The sequence below is a fragment of the Lynx canadensis genome, chromosome X (assembly GCF_007474595.2).
Source record: "Lynx canadensis isolate LIC74 chromosome X, mLynCan4.pri.v2, whole genome shotgun sequence".
NCBI lineage: Eukaryota > Metazoa > Chordata > Mammalia > Carnivora > Felidae > Lynx > Lynx canadensis.
Window position 1 is genome coordinate 107,435,187 of NC_044321.2, and position 8,247 is coordinate 107,443,433.

The following is an 8,247-nucleotide window of genomic DNA, read 5'->3' on the forward strand; positions in this document are numbered from 1 at the left end:
TGTGCAAGAAAATAAGATGAATTAGTGGATGGCAGAGGGGTGGTTGGATCCATCGATAGGTGACAAAACGTACTCTTGCGTTTGCAAACCTGATCCTTTAGGAGGTGGTAGTTTTTATAGAAAAAGATTTACCTGATTAATTTCTTAAACAAGGCCATCCCTTGGGGCACCTGGGTGGCTCAGTTGGTTGAGCGTCCGACTTCGGCTCAGGCCATGATCTCCCTGTCCGTGAGTTCAAGCCCCGCGCTGGGCTCTGTGCTGGCGGCTCCGAGCCTGGAGCCCGCTTCGGATTCTGTGTCTCCCTCTCTCTCTGCCCCTCCCCCACTCATGCTCTGTCTCTCTCTGTCTCAGAAATAAATAAACATTAAAAAAAATTTTTTTAAACAAGTCCATCCCTTCTGAGGAGGGCAGTACACTAATGAAGTGGGTATAATCCTTGCTGAAAGTGTTAGCCGACTCTTCATTCCCAGGGAGAGAGGAAACATGAAAAACAGACATGTCCAAAGTTGCATACAAAATACAACCAGATTATAATGCTTTTGTAAAGAAATGTTTTAATGCTTATTTATTTTTGAGAGAGAGAGACAGACAGAGGGTGAACGGGGGAGGGGCAGAGAGAGGGAGACACAGAATCCGAAGCAGGCTCCAGGCTCTGAGCGCAGAGCGTGATGCGGGACTCGAACTCACGAACCGCAAGATCATGACCTGAGCTGAAGAAGGACGCTTAATCGACTGAGCCACCCACAGATGCCCAGATTATAATGCTTTTTAATACAATGTCCCAAAAACCCTCAAGAAGGAAAATATTCCTTCAGTTTGAAATGCCTGTTAAATTCTGCGTGTGTGTGTGTGTTTAGTTCACTTATGTAGAAATTAACAAGATGTATTTAACAAAAAGTGGACAGATACAAATCTGCACTTTAAAGTGGGCTGGGGGGGGCGCCTGGGTAGCTCAGTCGGTGGAGCACCTAATTCTTGATTTCAGCTCAGGTCATGATCCCGGGGTCGTGGGATCAAGCCCGGTGTCGGGCTCCTGCACTGAGCGCGAAGCCTGCTTAGCATTCTCTCTCTCCCTCTGCCTATCTCCCCCCATTCACATTCTCTCTCTCTAAAATAAATAAAGTGAAAAAAAATTAGCGGGTTGAAAAGAGATTTTGCGTGCAGAATTTCCTTTATGAGAGAACGAGAGGGAGAGACTTCCAAAATGCAGAAATTTAGGGAGACACCTTCTAAACGTAGGACGGTCGTTTTGGTTCACGCTACTGGAATCAGGCCGCATCATTGGACCATCAGGCTTTGCTGCTTCTGCTCAGACTCAGAAGACATGAGACGTGCCATCTGGACTCTCCCTCTGCTGCTTGGAAAAATGATACTGTGGTATGGCCCGGCCTGCAAAGTGCCTTCACATCTGATCTTCTCCATACGACCCTTTTATAATTCCCGTTGCACAGATGGGGACTCAGAGGTTCAGTGAGCATGCGAGAGGTCACCGAGCTGGTCGAGGGTGGAGCTGAGCCACAGACTCCCACTGGCGGGCGCCTGACTGCTGTCTCTATGAAGACCAGACCTGACAGTCTTGGTTGTCCACCCCAGGTCCTCTGACTCCAGCCTGCCGTCTGGCTGGCAAGGGCGAGCCCGTGGTGTGGCTACGCGGCTGTGAACAGTGTGTGTTTTAGGACTTTCAAGTGCCAGAAGGCCAGAAGCAAAGGAGAAGAGATGGTAGTCGGGAGTGATACAGCTGTTGAACTATATAGTTAGGACACCTGCCCCATGTGTTCGCACTCGGCATTGTGGGGAAGAGACGCCCCTTTCAGCCCTGAGCACAAGGAAATGAACATGGCGGGAATGTCAAAATGGCCGGGAAAATTCTGCCTTTTCATCCAAAGGGATGTGTGGAGGAGAGTGATCAGAGTCTGCTTTGTCCCCCCACCCCCACCCCACCCCCACCCCCTGCTCCCCACCCCCTGCTCCCTTGGCTGATTTCATAAAGGAAAAGAGGGAGGAGAAAAGTCTGTCCGGATTGCTCAAATGAAAAACACGTCCACATTGACAGAAATAGACTGTTTTCTATTAAGGAATCTGGTCATGGTAACAATTATATTTTTGAATTTATCATCATGTTTATAAAACGATACTCAAGAAAAGATTATACGAGGAGATTTTGTGAACAAATTCCTTCAGCCCAGTTCTCCTTGGGAATGTGTCAGTAAGCAGCAGCCACCCTCTTGCTGATGGGTTTTTTTTTTTTTTTCTGTTGAACTTCGACAGGGAGATTTTTACGATTGCTGCAAACTGAAGGAGAGGCTCAGCCTCTGTTTTCCAATTTGTGATATTAGTGTTTTCTATTTATCAAGTTCTCCATGCCACCTAGTGTTTATCTGAAGAAATACCAGATTCTTAGGAAGTACCCCCAGTCCTGTGCAAGATTTCACATGCATGTTGCAGCTCAGTTACACATACGTCCAGAGACGTGCTATGTGTGACATCCCAACTGGATGAAGAGTTTCCAATAATCTTCATAACTTCACAATTCGACATTAATAAAATGACTACTTTCTTCTCCCTAAAGAAAACATTGTTTTGTTTTGTTTTGTTTTTCTTCTGTAGGAGACACTGACATCAAAGAATCCTAGGATGGTCACAGTGGAAGAGACTTTCTAGACCTTTAGTCTATGCCCAACCCACTGTTGTACCCGAAAACCCTTGTCCACAATACAGTGTCGAACAATAACTTCTCTGGAAGTTCAGCTTTGCTCTTGATTTTTTTTTCTTTTGAAGTATCTAAGCTGCATGGCAAGAAACCCAGGAGGGGCCCCAAAACCATTCAGAATCTCTCTGCTTGCCTCTGTATGTGCAGAGAAAACGAGCACCAGGAAACAGTGGGCAGAGAAAGGCCAAGAAACAGAGGGCCTGCTTTAGATCTGGCAGATGCTGGCCCAGCAGAATCCAGGTCTTGCAGCTCACAGAGTTCTAGCTGGAAGGGCTTGATCAAATTCCTCCTCCTTCCTCCTATCCCCGTCCAAAACCAATAAACGCTAACAAACAATGCCCATGATGTTGGCAACAGCAAAGCCGTCCTTTTCAAAATCTGTGTTCTATCATTTGCCTTCAATGATTACCAAGGCCTTCTAAATGCTACCAAAAGCTGAGTGACGACTGGAGGGGTGTGGGGGCGGGACACAGAACTATAGGAATAAGACCAGGTTTCCGAAGGGGCCCTGGCGATTCTGCAGAGGCCCTTCTCTGGGTTTACAGAAAGTAGTGGTTGTCATAATTCTGGCAAACACATGTCCTGTATTTTATACAACAGCCCCGATTTAAAATATTTCCCCTTGCCGTTCACGTAAGCGCACTCAGCCTGGTCACGTTGCGGGTCCTGATTTTTTCTTGGACGGGTTTGCTCGGAAATACGCTCACCATCTCTTTAGGGCTGAAGTCTCATAAAGTACCGTACTGTTCCTACCATCCTTTGGCAAACTTACTCATAATTGTCACTTCCCGCAGGGGCCCGACGGGCCACGGGTTGCTGATGGGGTCAGGGCTTGGGAAGTCGGCTGGAGGCATAAAGACTTGGCGACTTTGATTTACACATTTGGAGTCTGTAAAGCACATTCACTCTGGGCTAGTAAACATGACGTGGATCTTAATTTGGTTTGGGGGTTTTTCCCCCTGGGTTGGCCGACTTGGGCAGTCTACAAATCTTACCGCAGCACGCAAAATACCATTAGCACGACCTTCTTAAAATCCATCCTTCTTAAGAAGCATTAAGAAGCATCCATCCTTCTTAAAATCCGGTGAGACAGGGAGCCAATGGTCAGAAGTGTCTCCATGCAAGTCGCCGGAGGATATCACCAGGAAGTGAGAGCTACGTTGGGCGAACTCCACAGGCTCTGGATTGCTTGTCGGTTCTGCAGAGGAAAACCAACATTCCTGTTGACCACACAACATATTCAGTGTCCTTAATTGGAAGTTTGTCACCGTAACTTGGAGCCCTTGGTCGCTGCCTAATCTTCAGTTTTGCTGGAGGTGCTAAAAATGGGAGGTTTTAGGCCAGCTCAAGGGGAAGAGGTGCTCGCAAAGTTTTGGGGAAAGCCAAAGAAAGAGAGAGGGGAAAAGGATGAATGGCAGGAGGCACCAGAAGTGGAGGGGCGGGGGGCAGAGGAAGGACACACAGGCCACCAGAGCAATAGGTCAGAAATGAGAGACACTCTCCGACTAAAGCCTCAGGGGCAGGATGGGCCCGGGCAAGATGGGGAAGGAGGCCAGCGCAGCCAGGCCTTCAAGCCACACCCCCATCAAATCTCCCCAGCCCAATCTGAGGAAGAAGATGAACGAGTCTGCTTTTACTTTAAATATTTTCATTTCTTGGAGCCACATCCCCACCACCTGTGTCTCTCTTTCTCTCCTTGTGAATCTTTTTCTTGCCCTTTCTCCCCCGCTGTCGTATCATTCGCGTACCTCCCCACGCACCTTCTGATCCATGCGGGTTCCAGTCGCCACTCTTTTATCGCCCTGGGGTGGGGTGGGCCCGGGCCCTTGACCCCCTCAGCTGCTTCTTGAGACTACAGGCATGCCTCGTTCTATTGCACTTCACTTCATTGGCCTTCACAGAACTGTGTTTTTTACACACTGAAGGTTGGTGGTGCCCCAGCGTCGAGCAAGTCTATAGATGCCATTTTTCCAACAGCATCCGCTCACTTCGTGTTTCTGTGTCGCATTTCGGTAATTCTTGCAGTATTTCAAACGTTTTCATTGTTGTTGTTATATTTGTAACGGCCATCGGTAACCGGCGGCCTTTGATGTTACTATGGTGATTATTTTGGGGTGCCATGAACCATGCCCATATAAGATGGCAACCTTTATTGACAAATGTTGTATGTGTTCTCACTGCTCCAATGAGCAGCCATTCACCGGTCTCTCTCCCGGGCTCTCTCCCTCTCCTCGGGCCTCCCTGTTCCCTGACACGAGGATGTTGACAGTAAGCCAATTAATAACCCTACAATGGCCTCTAAGTGTTCAAGTGAAAGGGAGAGTCACGTGTCTCACACTTTAAATCAAAAGCTGGAAATGACTAAACTCAGTGAGGAAGAGAAGGCCAAGGCTGCGACAGGCCTGAAGATAGACCTCTTGTACCAGACAGCCAGAGAGTGAATGCAAAGGAAAAGTTCTCGAAGGAAATTTAAAGTGTTGCTTCAGTAAACCCACGAATGATAAGAAAGCCAAACAGCCTGATTGGTGATATGGAGAAGGTTTTAGTGGTCTGGGTTGAAGATCACACCAGCCACCACATTCCCTTAAGCCACAGCCTAATCCAGGACAAAGTCCAAACTGCCTTCAACTCCTTGAGAGCTGAGAGAGGTGAGGAAGCTGTAGAAGAAAAGTTGGAAGCTGGCAGGGGTTGGTTCATGACATTTAAGGAAAGTAGCCATTTCCCTAACATAGACGTGTAAGGTAAAGCAGCAAGTTATCCAAAAGATCTAACTACAGTCATGAATGAAGGAGGCTACGCTGGCCAACAGATTTTCTATGTAGACAAAGTAGCCTTATTTGGGGAGAAGATGCCATCTAGGACTTTTATGGCTACACGGGAGAAGTCAATGCTTGGCTTCAGAGCTTCCAAGGACGGGCTGGTTCTCTTGTTAGGGGCTCATACAGCGGATGACTTTCAGTTGAAGCCAATGCTCATTTACCATTTCAAACATCCTAGGGCCCTTAAGAGTTATGCTAAATCTACTCTGTGCTCTATAAACGGAACAACAAAGCCTGGATAACATCACATCTGTTTACAAGCAGCATGGTTTACCGAACATTTTAAGCCCACTGTTGAGAACTATTACTACTCAATTTCTTTCAAAATGTTACTGCTCACCGACAATGTACCTGGTCACCCAAGAGCTCTGATGGAGATAGACAGTGAGATTCATATTGTTTTCCTGCTTGCTAACACAATATCCACTCTGCAGCCCATGGGTCAAGGAGTAATTTCAACTCTTAAGTCTTATTTAAGAAATACATTTTGGGGACACCTGTGTAGCTCAATCGGTTGAGCATCCAACTCTTGATTTTGGCTCAGATCATGATCCCAGGGTTATGGGATCAAGCCCCACATTAGACTCTGCGCTGAGTGTGGAGCTTGCTTGAGATTCTCTCTCCCTCTCTCTCTGCCCCCTCCCCTGCTTGTGTGTGTGTGCGCACTCTCTCTCTCTCTTAAAAAAAAAAAACACAGGGGCGCCTGGGTGGCGCAGTCGGTTAAGCGTCCGACTTCAGCCAGGTCACGATCTCGCGGTCCGTGAGTTCGAGCCCCGCGTCAGGCTCTGGGCTGATGGCTCGGAGCCTGGAGCCTGTTTCCGATTCTGTGTCTCCCTCTCTCTCTGCCCCTCCCCCGTTCATGCTCTGTCTCTCTCTGTCCCAAAAATAAATAAACGTTGAAAAAAAAAAAAACACATTTTGTAAAGCTATAGTTGCCATAGATAGTGATTCCTCTGATGGATGTGGGCAAAGTAAATGGAAAACCTCTGGAAAGGATTCGCCACTCTAGATGCCATTAAGAACATTCGTGATTCATGGGAAGTGGTCAAAATATCAACATTAAAAGTTCGGAAGAAACAGATTCCAACCCTCATGGACCACTTTGAGGGGTTCAAAACTTCAGTGGAGGAAGTCCCTACAGATGTGGTCGAAACGGCAAGGGAACCAGAATTAGAAATGGAACCGGAAGATGGGACTGAACTGCACCGATTCCAGATAAAACTTGAACAGATGAGAAGTTGCTTCTGATGGATGAACAAAGAAAGTGGTTTCTTGAGCTGGAAACTACCGGTGGCGATGCTGTGACGATTGTTGAAATGACAACAAAGGATTTAAAATATTATATAAACTTAGTTGATAAGACAGCAGCAGGGTTTGAGAGAGTGGACTCCAATTTTGAAAGTTCTACTGCGGGTAAGATGCTACCAGCCAGCACTGCTGTCTTATTCTGAGAAACTGCCAGATACCCCAACCTTCAGCAACCACCACCCCGATCAGGCAGCAGCCCTCCACCTTGAGGCAAGACCCTCTGCCAGCAAAAAGATTACGACCCGCTAGAAGCTCAGATGACGGTTAGCATTGCTTAGCAACAGATTATTTTTAAATCAAGGTGGGTACATTGTTATTTTAGACATAATGCTATTCGCACACTTAATAGACTACAGAATGGTGTAAGCATAATTTTTCTATGCACTTGGGAAACTGAAAAATTCATTCGACTCACTTTATTGTGATGGTCTGGAACTGAACTCGCGTTATATCCAAGGTATGCCTGGACCCACATCCCTCCCCTTGGCCTCACCTTTCCTGTGGCCACCGTGCCTCAGACTGCAAGCCCTCCCCTAAAGAAAGCTTACTCTGGTGAGTGCAGGTGACTGTGGCAGGACCCAGTCTTTTCAGCCACAGTGTTGTCGGTGGGGGGCTTGGGGTCCGGGCCTCCCACTTCCGCAGGCACAAGGTTTGCAGCTCCACACCCCAGGGTTTTTGGCACCCCCTCCTCCACTTCACAGTGGAGACTCGGTGGCCTGTTTGGAATGCAGGTCCCCCTGAGGGCCCCCACCATTGGCTGCCTACTCTAGACTAAGTGACATCAAAATAAAAAGCAGAATATTCCAAACTGTTATTCTTAAAAAAAAAAATACTGTGGAGTGCCTGGGTGGCTCAGTCAGTTCAGCGTCTGACTCTTGATTTCAATTCAGGTCATGATCCCAGCGTCCCGGAATCGAGCCCCACATCGGGGTCCATGCCAAGCATAGAGCCTGCTTAAGATTCTGTCTCTCCCTCTGCCCCTCTCCTGGCTCGCTCTCTCTCTCTCTCTCTCTCTCTCTCTCTCTCCAACAGAAAAAAGTTTTTAATTACCACAATAAATAAATAAATAAATAAATAATTACTGCAAAGAGGGGCACCAGGGTGGCTCAGTTGGTTAAGCGTCTGACTTCCACTCAGGTCATGATCTCACAGTTCGTGAGTTCGAGCCCCGTATAGGACTCTGTGCAGACAGCTCAGACCCTGGAGCCTGCTTCGGATTCTGTGTCTCCCTCTCTCTCTGCCCCTCCCCTATTTGCGCTCTGTCTCTCAAAAATAAATAAATGTAAACAAAATTAAAAATAAAAAGTAAACATTAAAAAAAACAGTAATTGCTGCAAAGATTAAAAACCAGCTTCCCAAACTTCCCCTCCCTGCACTTAACTTCTTTGGCCGGGGTGAGAGACGTAGGCC

At 47.3% G+C, this 8,247-nt stretch overlaps 1 pseudogene; it reads left to right on the plus strand.

Moving 5' to 3' along the window:
* Window positions 1-5,001: 5,001 nt before the first annotated feature.
* On the plus strand, window positions 5,002-7,105 carry LOC115506899 (annotated as a pseudogene).
* The last annotated feature ends 1,142 nt before the right edge of the window (window positions 7,106-8,247 follow it).